This window comes from Scyliorhinus torazame, chromosome 11 (assembly GCF_047496885.1).
Source record: "Scyliorhinus torazame isolate Kashiwa2021f chromosome 11, sScyTor2.1, whole genome shotgun sequence".
Lineage (NCBI taxonomy): Eukaryota > Metazoa > Chordata > Chondrichthyes > Carcharhiniformes > Scyliorhinidae > Scyliorhinus > Scyliorhinus torazame.
Window position 1 is genome coordinate 137,052,339 of NC_092717.1, and position 19,359 is coordinate 137,071,697.

The window sequence follows — 19,359 nt, forward strand, 5'->3', positions numbered from 1 at the left end:
CCTCCTAGCACCCTTTCCCCCAGTCCCGAGAGTTGTGCTCTCCATCACCCTCTCTGTGGGTCTCATTGACATCACACCAGAGTGATGGCCTTGGATTAGCTGTGTGAGTGATTCCCTTGTCAAGCAGGAGGTCGATGATGACTCGCTGTGAGGGAAGCTGTGATGCTCCTTTCGTTCTTTTAAAGTCTGACTCCTGTGCGTTTGTTGACTGCACACTGTGCACACAGACTCCTGAGCTCATGTCTGAGTGAGGGTCAGGGGCACCTTCATCCGACACAAAGCTGTGAGGGGGAGGGGGTGAGGTGAGTGGGGTGAGGAGGGAGAGGTCCAAGGTTCAGTTAGCATTGAGGCTGTCATTCCAGGAGGTCTCGTAGTGTGGGTTACAAGGGCTCTCACTCTTGGGAATGCTTGCCAGGTCTAGTATAGATGGGGGGGGGGGGATAAACTTCCTGTGGGAAAGGGGGTCAAAGACAGAGGAGTTGTAGCTTTGAAGTGCCATAAACTTTAAAGGTGATTATTCGCAGTTATAATTATCCACTGCCTAACTATGGTGCCTGCCTTCACCTGTGCTCCGAAGATATCTTAATCTTGCATGGCCCAGTGTTACATCTAGGCATTACCTCCGGATGCACATCAGAAGTGACATGTTGCCTTCTGTGCCATGTACCTTGAGGTGCCCCTGTCTGGCGTCCTTTGGAGGGTCTGGACCTGGGGGGATCTGGCCAACTTGCAGGTGTCACTGGTGTTGCTATGCCATCCTGTTCTGCCGCTGCCCCTGAGATGTACCAGTGTCAGGAAATGGAGATTCAGAAGGGCTGGAGGCTGCTAGAGTCTCCTGGGTGAAAGGCCCTGGAATGGGCGCCAGCATTTCCTCCTCTCTCAGGGTGCTCTTGTCTCCTGGGCTACTCCATTGGACGGTGAGGCAGCAGGAGTGATCGCCAGAAGCTCTGCATCACCTGGCATTGCCAGTCCTAGAGGTCCACCATTGTCTGCACCATGGTGTCGGAGCTCTCAGAAATGGGCTTCTGCTTCTGGACAAAGCTCTGGAACCCTTCAGCAATGGCCTTCTATGTCTTGCAAGGCCCTTAGCCATGGTCCCCTGTGATTGAGCCATACCCTCGAGACCCTCAACCACGATCCTCAGAGACTGCACCATGCCTTGGATTCTGCACCTCATGGCTCAGAAATCTTGTCCCAGGCTTTCCACTGTGGTCTCCGTCCTTGCAGCATTGTCCTGGGTGCTACGCAATGCCGGAACCACCTCCTGTGCCTGAAGGCTATGGGACTCCTCCAATCAGCCTTGCAGTTGCTAGAATGTTGTTGACACCCCCTGCTGGAATATTTGACGCTGCCTTTGCATCTCCAGCAGCTCAGGGAGAATCTTTTCCAGCAGCTGTGTGGTGCTCAGCACTTAGTGACCCAGGAGCCTGTCTGCTAATATTGCCCATCGAGATGTGTGTCTCTGTGCTGGTGGATGGTACAGGTGATGCCTGTGACACCTGATCGGTGCTTTCCTCAGAACGTTTCACTAAGATGCCACTAGGGTTCATGGGGGGGGGCTTAACTCCAGATGGTCCAACTTCATCAGGTGGCGACCCTGTAAGGAAAGAAACGTGGTTCAGTGAAAGGAAGAAATAAGGTTTGGGCAGCACTTGAAATAGGTCACATGGATGAAGGTTCAGTAGATCCTTATTTCTGTAGTAGAGGTGAAACTCGCTGTCAATCACAGCTCTCCCCTGTGCCTCACCTGGTATCTCCATTGCTCTCTCTTCATAGGTCGTTAGGAGAAGCAACTCAGACATTCCCCATCTGTTTTCTCCATCTCCCTGTTAATTATGGACTTTATGCTCCTGCTGGAACACAAAGAGGAGATTGTAAGTCAGGCGACTGGTGGGTCAGAGGGGGTACAGAAGGTGGCATATGTGGGCACCATGCTGGACAGGAAGGTGTCGGGTTGAGGGGTGCCAGGGGGATGTGAGGATATTTATAGCTTTTATATTAGATAGCAAGAGGACAAGCAGCTTTCACAGTTTTATTGAAAGAAATGAGTTTTAGAAGGCTAAAGAAGGAATATAACTCTCAGCTTTGTTAGAAGAAAAGCCTTACCATGAAGTAGTGATTAAGAAAACACATGCAGGAAACTTAAAGTACAGCTTGTTAAAGGAACTAGAGAAATGAAGAGAAGTTTCCAAGAGGTTTAAGGAACAGAGGAAACTGGTATTATAACAGAGAACTGGGGCGAAATTCTCCAGAAACGGCGCGATGTCTGCCGACTGGCGCCCAAAACGGCGCAAATCAGACGGGCATCGCACCGCCCCAAAGGTGCGGAATGCTCCGCATCTTTGGGGACCAAGCCCCAACATTGAGGGGCTAGGTCGGCGGCGGACAAATTTCTGCCCCGCCAGCTGGCGGAAAAGGCCTTTGGTGCCCCGCCAGCTGGCGCGGAAATGACATCTCCGGGCGGCGCATGCGCAGGAGCGTCAGCAGCCGCTGACGGCATTCCCGCGCATGCGCAGTGGAGGGAGTCTCTTCCGCCTCCGCCATGGTGGAGACCGTGGCGGAGGCGGAAGGGAAAGAGTGCCCCCACGACACAGGCCCGCCCGCGGATCGGTGGGCCCCGATCACGGGCCAGGCCACTGTGGGGGCACCCCCCGGGGCCCGATCACCCCACTCCCCCCCCAGGACCCCGGAGCCCGCCATCGCCGCTTTGTCCCGCCGGTAAGGTAGCTGGTTTAATTTACGCCGGCGGGACAGGCATTTTAGCGGCGGGACTTCGGCCCATCCGGGCCGGAGAATTGAGTGGGGGGGGCCCGCCAACCGGTGTGGCTCGATACCCGCCCCCGCCGAATCTCCAGTGCCGGAGACTTCGGCAACCGGCGGGGGCGGGATTCACGCTAGCCCCTGGCGATTCTCCGACCTGGTGGGGGGTCGGAGAATCTCGCCCCTGTTCAGTAAATACAGACAGAGTTGAAAGGAAGGCTGAGAAGCCAGGAAGATATCTGAAGTGGTTTTCAGGTTTGTGAGATTTTGCTACAGCCTGTGGAACGTGAGTTTAAATAACTGTGTTTAATGACCAAGGAAGCCAGAGATAGGAAGGAAATGATTTATTTTACTTTTAACAAACATTTTCCCACAGCAGTAACGAGCTATAATCTCAGTCCCCATTGGGACAATCAACATGCTAGTCCCTGCTCGGGCCAGCTTTTATGCTCGGTTCCTCCGCCCCCTACCTGGGAAGCACGTACTCCATGAGGTTCACAGGGTGATTGATATTGTTTTCCCCATGGGCCCCTTGGGTTTATGACACTGTGGAAATCGGTGGCTGGATCTCGGAGTTTGTGTGAAAGCATTTTAGACAAAGAAAACCTGAAAGGAGAGGTGGAAAACGTGGTGCTGGATTTCATGCAAAAAAATGGAGCGGAAGCTTTGTTTGGAAGGATAGATGTAAAACCTGGAGTTGAATTTTTTAAATGTAAACAGCTGATGGGAAGCATTGTTTGAAAGAGAATTTTAAAGCGTGTTTTTTGGGGAATGGTGTTTGGAAACCTTCAAGTGAAAATCATACGAAGGAACTTTGAGAGAAATCTACAAAAGTTTGGTTGAGTGGCATCCGCCATTTGGTTTCAGAGTGGGATGTTACCGATGAAAACTGTAGACATTTATGAAGCTAAAGAAGTATTTTAATCAAACTATTCATGCTTAATCAATGTTTTTTATCTTGTTGTTAAAATTAATTCACTCTAATGTGACTCTGTTCCTCCAGGTTTCCTAAAAAAAAGTAATGGTGTTTTGGGCCAGGATTCCATTCCACGATATTCTCATCCAGTTATAACATCAGCTGGGATCATAACACCACCTACTTTTGGAAGTTATAATTACCCTAATGTGACATATTCTTCACATAAGAAATGCACTGTTGCACTATGCTGCAGCTATCACCAAAGGCTTTTAGCGCTCTGAGTTAAGTATAAATTTACCACCTTTTGCTACCATAGTGTAATAATTCGATGAGGCACAGAGTGAAAGGCCAAACTGGTTTGTTTTAAGATGAAAATATAGCCACTACCAAAACAAACGTCCCAGCCCAAGACAATCAGGATCTGCTGGTTCATGTCTGGAAGTTAGATTTGAAGGTCCCGCAAATGTTTCCCTGCTGGGTGGGCCTCTGCCCGCTCACCATGGGAACATGTATTCTAGAATGCCCACGGGTAGACCAATCAGCGATCCCCACAATCCTTATGAGAGTTATCACAGCCTTCCTGCCTCAAGTCCAAATCGTCCCCCTCACTCCCATGGTGATGAGGCCTCTTTCATTGCTTGGCACAAGGCCTCGACTCAGCGGCAGATGGAACCTGATCGGGGGACGTGAAGCAGACTGGGGATCATCACTTCCGAAGGGCAACAGACGGAGGCATGTCTTCGGTAATAAAAACAAATTACTGCGGACGCTGGAATCTCAAACAAAAACAGAAAATGCTGGACAATCTTGGCAGGTTTGACAGCATCTGTGGAGAGAAAAGGGAGCTAATATTTCGAGTCTCGATGACTCTTTGTCAAAGCTTCTACCCTGGCACTGCCAAGGGTCAGGGACTGAAGGGGCCATGCCCATGAATGGAGGGTGGAAGGGGAGTTTGAAGGGTGGGGGTGCGCAGAGCAGGTTAGGAGGAGCCTCTGGGAGGTTGGGGGTGTGACGGTTGAGGGTCCTGTAAGGGGGGATCTGTAAGGGCGCGTGCCTGGGCTTGAAGATGGGGGACCCTCAGGGACCCCATAGTGGGGTGTCCTCACTTGAGGGAGGGGTGTGGGGTAGTGCCCATGTGTGTGGCAGGTGACATTGCCCATAGGTAGGGAGTGTGGGGGTCCACAAGCTCACTTAGAGATCGGGCATCCTTTAAAAGTGGCAAATCGATCTCCCCAGTGCTGGAAAAAATTCTAAGGGCGCGATTCTCCAGAAAAGGTTTGAAGTGTGGTAGCGAGCAAGAATTGCCGTAAGCTTCCCAGCGCTCAGCCAGCAAAGCTAGTCAATGTTAATTGGTCCACTCAACGAGGCCTGATGGGCTTCTTGCCGCAAATAAAGGCTCACCGGCTGATTCGCCGTGTCAACACTCACCAGAACCCCCACCCCACCCCTCCCCCCCGCCCCCCCCGCTAATTAGATTGAGCAGCACTTAAGCGGCACTTGCTCAGCCAACCCATCCAGCTCGCAACAATGGCGCCGAGGAGATCAGCCCCAAGTTTCGGACACGCTGACCTGGGGAGGCTCCTAGATGCAGTGGAGGCCAGAAGGGATGTCCTGTTCCCCCAAGGGTCCCAGTGGGTGCGCCATAGGGCAGCCAGTACTGCCTGGGGCGAGGTAGCAGCGGTGGTGAGCCCGGGATGTGTGACCAGGAGGACTGGCCTCCAGTGCCGATAAACGGTCAATGACCTACACCGGGCAGCACGAGTGAGTAGACGCCAACGCCCACCAGCCACCCCCCCAAGGGAGCATCCAGTCCCCAACTCCCCATACGACCCCCAACTCTCCCTCAACCCCCTCCCCCTTCAACCCCCCCAACCCTCCCTTCACAAACCCCTTCCCACTACTGTGAACCATGCCTGTGGCTAACGATGCCCCTCTTTGTCTCCTCAGGAAAAGCTCTCCCATAATCGCTGGGAGAGGGTTCAGACTGGCGGAGGGGTGTCTGACTTAAGAACCCTCACCTTCTTCGAGGAGCAAGCCGTGGAGGTGACCGGGTGGCCAAGGACAAAGCGGTCACCCACATGGAGGCTGGCAGATGCCGCAGAGGTGAGGAACCACTAGATTCCACCCATGGGACCTGTCAAATGTGACTTGTTATTGCCTTACTGACCGACCCATCCCTCCCACTGACCACATGTCCATTCTCCCGCAGGTCCTCCAGCAGACGGTGCTGGCGCATCCTGGGCGGTCCACACTCCTGACTCCCAGGAGATCACCTTGGAGGAGAGCTCTGGGGTCACGACCGTTAATAGTCTTGGCACAGCTGTCACCTCCATCCTCCACCAGCGTAGATACACTCGCCTCGGTTAACATGTTAGTGGACTGGTTTCGGGGGCACAATCTGGTGAGCACCACACTGCCGCTGATGCACATCAGGTGGAGACAGGAACCCCCAGGCGAGACAGCAGTCGGGGGTCTGCTGGATCCCAGGTCCCTGCTGGTTCCCAGTCTGATGCTGAGCCTGTGGAACTGGGTTACCTGGAGCTGTTGGAGACCGTGCGCAGCGGCCGGGACGTTCAGAGGGAGATGGCAGCATCACTCCAGCAGATCCATAGCCGCTTGGAGGTGTCCCAGAGGCTACAGGCACAGGAGATGGCACCGGCAATGAGCGGCACCGAGGCTAATGCTGCTAGGGTAGCAACCGCAGTGGAGAGCCTGGTGCACGATGTTGGCACCATTCGTGAAGATGTCCAAGGTGTTGCTCAGTCGGTGATGGCCATGGCTGAGACAGTATGTCTGCTTCGCTGGGGAATGTGACCCAGTACCAGGCTGACCCTGATGGGATTCTGTGGGTGTTATGGGAGTGGCATTTTCAGAACCCCAAAATGTATCATGGAGTTCAACCAACCTCCCCCTTTCATGTATTGTTGCTTTTGAAGCACACGGCTTGTTCTCCAGGGGTGCTATTACAATTATGGACACGTGGATTTTTAAACACTAAACAATGTTTATTCCATGAACTCAACTTAACCTTTTAAATAAACATTGGATCACTTAACACCCCTTACTTCAAAGATAACCCCAAAAATAATACAACACAAAATAATCCTTCAGTTATTCCTTTCAACATCCAAGAAACTTAACACCTTTAAACAGAAACACATCAGGTTAAAGGCATTACTATTATGAGTTTAAATCACCCAAATGATCCAGAGATAGTATTTCATGGCAGAGATCACAGCAGATCCAGCTCACTGCAAACACAGACACACCCAAGCTCTTTTCCTCCAAACCTGAAACTAAAAACTGCAAAATGGCTGAGCTAAAAACCCAGCTCCACCCACAGTCTGACATCACTGCATTTCTTAAAGGTACATTGCATAAACATCCATTTCTTAAAGGCACTCTCACATGACACCTCTCCCCAGAACAAGAAATAAGCCATCAACTTCAAGATGGTTTCATTTTTCACTTTTGCACCATCCACTAATAAATGTACACAGTAAATATACCTTTTCGTTTAAAAAAAAAACAACACACGCAAACAGGTATAATAATATCGTCCATATTTGTATTTGTTCTTCTTCCTCCAACTGAAATCCTTCTCGAATGACAGTCTCTTTGAACAAAGTCTCTGCATGATCCATCCATTCCTCGACTCCTCGGTATTTCTCTTTAGAATCAGATACTTTAGTTCAATCTAACCACAGAGTCCCTTGCAATTCTCCAATACAGGAGCATTGGGGATCACAGCTTTCAGGCAGTCAAATGCCTGTTAAAAGTCCGCTGTCCATTGAATTTTCTTACATTTCTTCAGCAAATCCATCAGTGGAGTAACCACGCCACAAAACGTTTGCACAACTGTTCGATCCAATCCACTCATGCGAAGAAATCGCATTATTTCCCTTCGTCTTGAGAGTATCGGAAACTCCACAAGGAAAGTGATTCGGGCTTCTCTAAATTCACTTTCGGCTAGATTCATCATCAAACCCACCACCTGAAGTCGATCGAAGAACTCCATACGATGTTTTAAAATGTTCTTTCCATGTCTGGAAGTTGAAAAAAAAGCAGATTGTCCCAATTTCTCAATGCAATCCTTCAAATGAGGGATAGGATATGAGTCCGTTCGTGTAACTGCATTCACCTTTCGATAGTCCACACACAACTGTTGGGTACCGTCTGGTTTAGGTACCATCACTCTGGGTGAGCTCCATTGGCTGCAACCCACTTCAATTATGCCATTCTTCAGCATACTCTCAATCTCTCTGTTAACCTGTGCCAATTTTAAAGGATTAAGTCTATATGGATGTTGTTTGATAGGAACAGCAATTCCCACATCTACATCATCTCTAGCCATTTTAGTACTTCCCAATTTATCTCTACAAACTTGCCCATGTGATATCAATAACTCTTTCAGGTCAGTTCGTTTTTCCTCTGGAAGGTAACTTAACAATTCATCCCAAGTTTTAAGAACATCCTCATTTTCCAATTTAATTTGAGGTATGTCAAATTCACAGTCATCTGGATTTGGTTCATCACTTTGAGTTAGAATCATTAAAACCTCCTTTTACTCTCCTTCCATTTCAAAGTACCTTTTAAGCATATTCACATGACACACTCGGTGAATATTCCTTCTATCTGGTGTTTTTACCACATAATTCACCTCACTTAATTTCCTTTCAATCTGATACGGTCCACAAAACCTAGCTTTTAAAGGCTCACCTACCACTGGTAACAACGCTAAAACTTTATCCCCACTGACAAAACTACGAACTTGGGATTTCTTGTCCGCTACCCATTTCATCACATTTTGTGCAACTTTCAAATGTTGTCTAGCCAATTCACCTGCTCTATTTAATCGTTCTCTAAAACTTGACACGTAATCCAATAGTGTAATTTCCGATTTCTCACCCACCAATTTTTCCTTAATCAATTTAAATGGTGCCTCTTACCTCATGACCAAAAATTAGTTCAAAAGGACTAAATTTGGTAGACTCATTAGGTGCATCCCTAATTGCAAACAATACGAATGGAAGTCCTTTATCCCAATCCTCTGGATAATCTTGACAATACGCCCTCAACATTGTCTTTAATGTCTGATGCCACCTTTCTAACGCTCCCTGCGATTCTGGATGGTACGCAGTTGATTTAAATTGTTTTATTCCGAAGCTATCCATAACTTCTTTGAATAACTTTGAAGTAAAATTCGATCCTTGGTCCGATTGAATTTCTGTGGGTAGTACATATCTAGTAAAGAATTCAAGTAACTCCTCCACAATCCTTTTAGCTGTGATATTATGTACTGGAATGGCCTCTGGAAACCTAGTAGACACATCCATTATAGTCAAAAGATATTGATTCCCACTTATTGTTTTAGGAAGCGGTCCTACACAATCGAATAGGACCCTTGTAAAAGGTTCCACAAATTTTGGAATGGGTATTAAGGGCGCTGGTTTTATCACTGCTTGAGGTTTCCCTATCACTTGGCATGTGTGACATGATTGACAAAATGTAACTACATCTTTATGTAGTCCAGGCCAATAAAAATGTTTCTGGATTTTAGCTTGAGTTTTCCCTATTCCCAAATGACCTCCCACGGTCCCTCATGTGCAACTCGCAACACCCCCTTTCTATACCCTACCAGCAATACTACTTAGAACATAGAACAATACAGCGCAGTACAGGCCCTTCGGCCCACGATGTTGCACCGAAACAAAAGCCATCTAACCTACACTATGCCATTATCATCCATACTTGATGAACTTCTGCCGACTTTTCATCCGCCTGCATATGTACAGGTCTCCATTTTCTCATCAAGACATCACTTTTACGGTAATAACACTCTGGTATACTCTCAGATTCCTCTTCCGTATATGCTTTCTGATATATCCGTTTTATTTCTACATCTTTCTGTTGTAACTCTGCCAATTTTCCTGAACTAAAAATATCCGCCTCATCCGCCACCTGTTCTTGTTCTTTTTCAACCATCTGATCAAAAATCGTTTCTAATAATTGCACTTAAACTTCACCTTCACTCTTTGATTTCTCCTCTTGTCTTAACCTGTGACTTTGTGACCGGGTTACTACACAACCCGGAAAAATCCCAGGATATTCGTCCTTCAACACTTCAGTTGTCTGATTTTCCACTGGCTTATCAACCACAGTAGGCATCATTCCCACCTGCAATCCAGCTATATCATTACCCAAGATAAACTGTATTCCTGGACAAGATAGTTTATCTGTTACTCCTACTACCACTTCACCACTCTTCACTGGACTTTCCAACCTTACCTTATATAATGGAACGCTACTCCTCTCACCCTGAATTCCACATATCACCACCTTTTCTGGCAACAATTCTTCCCAAACTACATAATTCCTCATCCCTTACCATTAAAGATTGAGTAGCCCCTGTATCTCTTAAAATTGTGACTTCTTTACCTGCTCCTCCTGATACACATGAGTAAACTTTACCCACACAAGTAAATTCTTTAAAAAGATCTGGCACCTTCTTATCAATTGCCTCTTGAACAGGCTGTACAATCGTTTGCACCTCTTTCGCTTCCCTTGGGCTTTCCTTTACCACTCTAACAAATCCCACTGTCTTATCCTGTTTTACCACATCAGCCTTCCCAATGCTTTTCTTCAACCACCAACACTGTGACTTTACATGGCCTAGTTTATTACAGTGAAAACATTTGAAAATTTTCATCTCTTTTCCACCCTCCTGGATTTCTTTTTTAATCTGAGGTACACTCTCTTTATTGTCTCCCATCAGATCATCATTACTCATGTCCCCAGTTTCTATCCCTCACGGGCTGAAACTGATGTTGGAAACCAATCTTTGATTTATGAACTAATTCATAATCATCTGCCATTTCTGCTGCTAATCTCGCAGTTTTAATCCTCTGTTCTTCCACATGAGTTCTCACTACATCAGGAATTGCATTTTTAAACTCCTCCAAAAGTATAATTTCTCTGAGAGCTTCATACGTTTGGTCTATTTTCAAAGCCATTTTCTACCTATCAAAATTAATCTGTTTGAGCCTTTCAAACTCCATGTATGTTTGACCAAATTCTTTCCTTAAATTACTAAACCTTTGTCTGTAAGCTTCAGGCACTAGCTCATCTGCACTTAAGATGGATTTCTTCACCCCCTCATACGTTCCAGATACCTCCTCCGGTAGTGATGCAAACACTTCACTAGCTCTACCTACCAGCTTTGTTTGAATCAGTAATACCCACATGTCCTGTGGCCATTTCATTTGTTTAGCTACCTTCTCAAATGAAATGAAAAAGGCTTCCACTTCCTTCTCGTCAATCCTTGGCAATGCTTGGACATATTTAAATAGATGCCCACCAAGCCTTCGACGATGACGCTCTTTCTCACTATCCTCATCATTATCATCCACTGTACGTTTCCCTTTACGTCTGCCAATTTTAATTGACTGTCATGTTTCATGGCCATTTTCTGAAGTTCAAATTCCCTCTGTTATAACCTGCCTGCTTACCATTGGCTGGGGAATAATGACAATCCCACAATCCTGTGAGAGTATGAGCTTCCCCAATGAGGGGGGCAGAGAAATCATTAGCAGACTCCCTGTATAAATAAAGCTGGCCAGTTTGGAACCAGCAGGAAGGAGTAAGCAGCAAGCGAGGTTGCTGCTGTTGTGTATATATATATGTTATTGTAAATAAATGTTATTTCTTTATATCCTTGAAACTCGTGCTGAATTCTTTGTGGCCCTCACAACACCCTCTCTTTATCGTTTTCCATAATCTGTATCTCCCTTTCTTTTTCTTTTTGTTCTGCTCGGGCTATTCTTTATTTTCTCCTTTCTTCTCTCTCCTTTTCTTTTTCCTCTCTCTCTCTTTCTTTTTCCCCTCTCTCTCTTTCTCTCTCTTTTTCCTCTATCTCTCTCTCGTATTCAAGCCGCTTTAATTCTTTCTCATGTTCCATTTGTTTAGTTTGCAACTGAATTTTTGCCATTTCCAATGAGTCAAACTCTATCTCAGGCAGCTTTAAATGCTTAACCACCGCCACAATTACCTCATCTTTTCGCATTTTGTAAGGTAATGTTAACTGCAATGTTTTTGCTAGACCCAACAGTCCGCTTTTAGTCTCTGTCCGTAAGGTACTGCGTGTGACAGTCTCCACCCCCAAAAGCTTCTGAGCCTCTGAAAGAGCCATTGTCCACAACATACTTAAACTAAAATACGACACCGGGAAAGCAACAATCCTTCACAAAAAGCCAATCCAATAGATAGATTTTTATCCCCCTCGAGCCCCCAATTGTTATGGGCGAGGCATTTTCAGAACCCCAAAATGTATCATGGAGTTCAACCAACCTCCCCCTTTAATGTATTGTTGCTTTTGAAGCACACGGCTTGTTCTCCAGGTGTGGTATGTATTACAATTATGGACACGTGGATTTTTTAGCACAAAACAATGTTTATTCCATGAACTCAACTTAACCTTTTTAATAAACATTGGATCACTTAACACTCCTTACTTCAAAGATAACCCTGAAAATAATACAACACAAAATAATCCTTCAGTTATTCCTTTCAACATCCAAGAGACTTAACACCTTTAAACAGAAACACATCAGGTTATAGGCATTACTATTATGAGTTTAAATCACCCAAATGATCCAGAGATAGTCTTTCATGGCAGAGATCATAGCATATCCAGCTCACTGCAAACACAGACACACCCAAGCTCTTTTCCTCCAAACCTGAAACTAGGAACTGCAAAATGGCTGAGCTAACAACCCAGCTCCACCCACACTCTGACATCACTGCATTTCTTAAAGGTACATTGCGTAAACATCCATTTCTTAAAGACACTCTCACATGATATTGGGACATGTCCCGCTCTCAGATAGGCATGACCGAGGCACTGCGGGAGCTTGTCATAGTCGTAGGTGAGCATTGCCGAAGCACTGCACAACATGTCCCAGTCACTGAGGAGCATCGTTGAGGGCATCCGCACGATGGTGCGGACCATGGGGAACCGCCAAGGCTGGTCCAGCCAGATGATGCAGGGGCAGCCGGGGCTGGATCCAGTTTCCCATCCACCCCAAGGTGAACCCCAGGGCCCTATAGGCACCGACCGGGAGAAGGGGACACTGGGTGCCAACACGGACCATCCCATGGGGCGGTGATGGTAGTCACCAGCTCCTCTGAGTTCCACCCCTCTGATGAGGTCATGTCCTGAAATCAGCACAAGGGACAGGACAGCATGGCTGTGCATGTGCTGCTGACAAGTGAGTCGGGGCTGTCCAGTCTCAGAACACCCAGAGAACGCCTGGCAAGGGCATCGAAGCCCACGTGGCGAGGTAGGCAGTTGGAAGCCTCCACCTCAGATGTGCACCCTGGGTAGGCACCTAGACGTAGTAGTGAGCTAGGAGGACAAAGCACATTGAGGATCACTGGGGGAGAGGGAAGGGTGTGGAGAGGGCTAGGTAGGGGGTGGGGGGGTGGGAGGACGGCACCATTGGAAGAGTGGGGCATTGTTACACATGATAAACACCCTTGTGCACAACCAGTATGATGCCTCTATCACTTTCTTCTGCTTTGCGGGCCGACCTCCGAACCGTTGGCCCTTCTCTCCAGGCACCTCCCCCTCCCCATGGCACCCACCCACCATCCGCCCGTAGACGTATCCCCACAGCTGTGTCCCATCCCCTGGGTGTTTGGAGGGTGGCTGTTGCATGTATGGTGTTGCCTCCCTCTGTGTTCAGGCACAGTGTCCAGGCATCAAGGTGTGATTGGGATGCTAGGCAATGACTCCCACATGTTACATGGTCCGCCCGCTCATGGGAATCCACTTGGGATGTGTGAATTGCCCACTTAACCATGACTGCCAACTCTCTATTAGCAATAGCCTTTAGCCGCACGGCTAGAGGCCTCGGCAGTCAGCGAGGGTTATGGATGGCCATTGGAGCAGACGGGCAGGGAAAAGGGTTGCCCCCGAAATGGGTAAACATGATCCAGGGATTGGCATGGTGGTGTTGTGAGCAGTTGCCCAATGGTTGCCGCCCCAGCGCCTCCCCCCACCCTCCTATCGTGGCCCACCCCTACGGCGGATCCGCCACCCCCAGCCGAGGGTGCCCCACACCTCACCGAGCACAGGGACAGCAACCGCAGCGCCCCCGGGCTCTTTGCCTGTGAGCAAAGATAACTACTCACCTCCTCGGCTTCCCACAGATGCTCTTCCGCCAGGTTCATGTTTCACAAAAGGAGTACTAATCGGCGCCAGCGTGAGCCCTTGCTGGGGAGGCCGCTGAATGACAGGAGGCCGTTGGATATGGGTGATTCTCGTTAATTGTATGGACATTGGGCAATAATTGGTTTCACCCCACGCTATGCCGAGATCCCGATTTCGCCTACAGGAGTGGGCCGGTTGCATCAGAAACTGTTTGCCGCCTGGCGCGGTTCTCGTTTTTGCCCTCTCCCGCTATTCACCGGTCTCCTTTCGCTTGAGCGAGAGCGCAATGAGGCTGGAAAGTATGGGCTAAACCAGTGAGAAACTCCCCAGGTCCCAAAAAAGTGAATAAGTGTCATTCAATAGCAGTGAGGAACTCGCCGGCAGGGCTGGTGGGGAACTCTCTGGTAAAACCCGCCACAAATGAACTTAGAAATGTTTCCATTGAATTCATCATCATTGGGGGGAATTATTTTCGGATCCCCCATAGGCTGAGCCCTCTTGCCAGAGATAGTCGCAAGGGTGTCAAGGATATTGTTTTTGTTGAAATACTTTCTGCTGGAGTGGGACCCCTGCTTCTCCGGTGGCCCACTGATTTTTCACCGCCCTCCCTTGGATTTTGACTCCCAGGGAACCAGCAGGCTGTTTCTCCATTCCAGTAGTTACTGCTTGAACTGCCCGTTTAAGCAGGCCATTAGACGTTGGATGGTATGACACCATTCAAATGTGTTTAATGCCGTTCGACTTCATGAATGCCTGAAATTCTCCACTGGTAAAGGGGTACCATTATCGGGTATGAGCTCCTCTGGTATGCTGTGGGTACAGAAACTTTGCCGGAGTTTTTCTAAAGTCACACGAAAAGCCATGGAGGCCACACAAGTACTTCTAACCATTTTGAATGGGTGTCGACCAGAATAAGGAACACCGATCCCAGGAATAGGCCAGCGATGTCCACGTGCACCCATACCCATGGTGTTTCTGGCAATTCCCATGGGTGCAAAGAAGCCGAAAGTCGGAGCTTCTAGTTCTCCTGGCACAAGGAGCACCGCTTCACCAGATTCTCGATGTCTCTATCGAGCCCAAGCCACCAGACAGAGCTCCTGATGAACATTTCCATCTTGGATACCCCGGGGAGTCCATTGTGTAATTCCATCAGGATTGGGAGCTGACAAAGTGGGGGATGACTACTCGGGCTCCGCACTGGATGATGCCATCTTCTACATTCAGCTCTTCTGGTTTAGTGAGGAAGGGCTTCATGTCATCCATGGGGTGTCCTCGGATTCTGCCACTGAAGATCATATGGCACAAATGTGCCAATGTGAGGTCCTTCTGGGTGCATGCTTGAATCTGCTTCACCAATACTGGCAAGGTATCCTAGGATTTCAGTGTCACGGTGACTTCTTCCAATGCCGGCAGAGTCAAAGCTGTGGGCAGCGAGAGGCGACTCAGGGCATCTGCATTGGCAATGTGTGTTTCTGGGCGATGCTCAAGAGAGTATTCATAATGCGCTAACAATAATGCCCAATGCTGGATCCAAGCCGACACGATAGGTGGAATCACTTTATCCTCTTTGAAAAGGCCTAGCAGAGGTCTATGGTTTGTAACGATTGTGAAATGTACGTCGCAGACATTTCGGAGAATTTCTTCACCCCCAAAATAACAGCCAATCCTTCCTTTTGAATCTGAGAATAGCGTCTTTCCTCGTCCGCCAAGGTTCTGGATGCATATGCTATAGGTTTCTCTGTGCCATTGTCCCATCGATGGGAAAGGACTGCCCCTACTCCACATAGAGAGGCTTCACATGCTAAATCCAGTTCGCCAGGATGCTTGATAATAGTAACGCCTGCTTCACCTTCGCGAAGGCTTCATCCTGCGACACCTGCCACGATCACTGGTGTTTATTTAACCATATGTGCAGGGGTGACAATAAAGTGGCCAAGTTTGGGATAAATTTCCCATTGTAGTTTATGAGGCCTAGGAAAGATTTTAATTCTTTCGTATTTCACCGGGTCAGTGCCTCTTTGATGACCTTAGCTTTATCCTCCATAGGGTGTCGGCTTTTTCTATCGCCTGGGTACTCTCGATAGATCACTTTGCCTGCCTGGAGCACATAATTTCTCATTTGAGATAGACAGCTGCATCAGAAAATAGTCTCAAATCCTCCTCCAGGTTTGTTAGGTGCTCTTTTTCTGTGGCTTCTGTGATTAGTACGTTGTCTGCCTATACTGCCACCCTCGGTAGTCCTTGGAGAATGTTCTCGATCACCCTTTGAAAAATGGCACTTGCAGACGGGACTCTGAAGGACAGATGTATATATTTGTATTAACCCTATGGGTGTTAACCATTATGTACTTCCTGAATGACTCCATTCCCTGTGCTGCATTTCTTGCTATGTTTAGAGTTGTGTGTGGGTGGCAGTCAGCTAAAAGCAAGGTCAAAGCAACAACAAGAGGGAGCCTCTGCTGATTTGAACAATCACCAAAGCAACTGTCTTCCAAGGCAAAAGGCACAAATGGGGATTAGAAAAAGCTGATGTACACTCCAAAAAGCAGACAGAGAACCAGCTAAGCAGAAAAATCCAATTATCCCTGCAGCAGTGTGCGCAAGAGTTTGGGTGTTTCTGGCTGGGAAGCAGCCAGACACTAATTGTTGATCTGCTGGTAAGCGATCTGCTTTTAACTGCTTGAATTTCAGCAGTACCATTCAAGGTGTTGAGGGGTCCTAAGCCATGGCTTTCCCCAATCTATATTTAAACAAACTCCATGTTTGGACAGGGGTGTCATAATATACACGAGTATATCATGGTGCAGACACACACACACTGATGGACACACAGCAAGACCAATCAACACCGCAGCCAATCACCAGTTAGAGCACACTCACTATAAAGACAGGGGGCATCAGAGTTCCCGCTCATTCGGGATGCAGCCTCTTAGAAGGACAGAGCTTACAGATGATGTGTTGTGTGCTCTGGATCCATGGAACACATACAAGCGACCAACACTTAAAATAGTACAACACTATTTTATTAAGTTCGAAACTGTTGAACATACTTTCACTGTGAGTTAACACGATGTTAGATTAAACTAAAGACCTATGACTATCCTAATCAGTCTATTCACTCAGCACATGTGAAGATCTGTGCTGTAAGCTGTAAGCTCTGTCCTTCTAAGAGGCTGCATCCCGAATGAGCGGGAACTCTGATGCCCTCTGTCTATATAGTGAGTGTGCTCTAACTGGTGATTGGCTGCGGTGTTGTGTGTGTTGATTGGTCTTGCTGTGTGTCCATCAGTGTGTGTGTGTCTGCACCATGATATACTGGTGTATATTATGACAGGGGGGAGGCAGTGGTGTTGTGGTATTGTCACTGGACCCGTAATCCAGAGACTCTGCATAATGTTCCAGGAGCCCATGTTCAAATAATGCTATGGCAGATGGTGAAATTTGAATTCAATAAGAACATTTGTAATTGAAAGTCGAGCAATGACCACAAAACTATTGTTCTAATATTGTTGGCATTGACTTTTAAATGGCCGAGCAAGCCACTTAGTCCAAGGGTTGAGTCAATTTGGGATGCCCAGCCAGGAACACCCACATACCATGTAATAATGAAAAAGATGGAAATTCTACCTTGTAGATTACTCAGTAGTTTCATTTGGATGCACTACATGATGATGTGAGGAAAAGTAACAAATTAACATCATTTTTATTCTAATATTCAACCAGCATGCATTGGGAAACAGCGCTGGTGAAAGTAACGCGAGATTGAAAATGTTTTTCAGGCTTTTAAAATTACACTGGCTGAACCATCAGGAAGGGTCAGAGGTATACTTACCTGGCATGGGGGAAACCACGATCAAGGAGGGATCAGAGATAATGTAGGTGAAGAGAAACATTATGAGTCATAGGCGTTGGAGACTGTACAACTTGGATAAGTATTCTAACATCATCTTAATCTGGAAGGTTGACTACAAGGATCTTCATGTGTGGGAAATTACTGACAAAAGCAGACGAAAGATGGACAATGTTCGGGGTTGATGCAAACCCTGTGTTTGAAACAAAGATCTCAGAATATGTTTGGGTGCTGTGTTTTTAAGAGATGTCTGATTGGACAATATGACCCTGTCAATATAGTAAAGCAGGTCCATTACCAAAAAAGGAGTGTTTACTGCAGTCAAGGGAGGGCATCCCAATGTGAATCGACAATCAACAGGAGCTCCCAACTTTGGGTGATTGGATGATTAAATTTATTGGAAACATATCTGAACTTAGATGCCACTTAGTTCAGCTGGCTGGACAGTTATTCATGAAGGCCCGCCTTCTCAACCTTTTCCCTCACCTGAGGTGTGGTGATCCTCAGGTTAAATCATCACCAGTCAGCTCTCCCCCTCAGAGGGGAAAGAAGCCTATGGTCATCTGGGACTATGGTAACTATACTTACTTTATTGTGGAAACATTTGCTGGGAGTACAGTAACAAAACTGCTTTGTATTTTTATTGTTTTCTTTTCTTTCTCAACCCATTAAATCTGTAACGATTTTATGTAATCATTTTCAATCTGTGCCCATTTGAGATCTGTAATGATGGGTACAAATGAATTATAATTTTTTTTGAGTGAGTTATCAATATTTTATCTCATAATTCACAGGTTAAAATTAACACGAAGCTTGAGTGAATGCTTTAAAACCTAAAAGGCTTACAATAGCGTCAAACACTCAGATGACAAAGAGAAAATACTTGGCCTTTAGAAACACTCATCAATTTTCATTTAGAACACACAAGGCCCACAATGAGTGTATCGAGTTCAAATTCGAAAAAGGCAATTGCAAAATTTAAATTCAATCAATTATATAAATCTGAAAAATAAGGCTAGAACTGTCTTAGTAATGGTGACTACGTAACTGCCCGATATTATAAAAATCCATCTGGCTCACTGTTGTCAATTCGCACCGAAGACGTCAATAATGTTGCCCTTTTAATGAGTGGGATACTATCCCACCAGTGTCACCAATAATGTTGCCAATTAATAATGATGATAATGCTTTTCAGAGTGGGCAGGTATCAAATGATACCACCACAAGGCTCAACCGGATATTGATCAAAGACCCAACAACCAGTCAGTTAGTTCAAGTTCAATAATAGCTTATTTACACACAGGATTAACTCACACATGCAACATAAAAACACTACAAGCTAAATTATACCTAACACTACAACAACCTGTACTTAACTTCAGGCACATGGCTTTGGCAGAGGAACAAGGCCTTTGTTCGGATCTGGAGTGGCTGGGTCTGGAGAAGTAACTTTGGTTCTGCTGGGCTCATCCGGTTGGTAGCGATCGTTGATCTTGAACTTGCTTCTGGTCGTGGTGCTGCAGTTGGCTTCAGGTATAGGCCGGGCCGAAGAATGCCGGTGTGCCAGGGCCAAAAGAGAGTGAACACATGTCAGTGTCTCTCTTTATCCTTTGGGGTTTC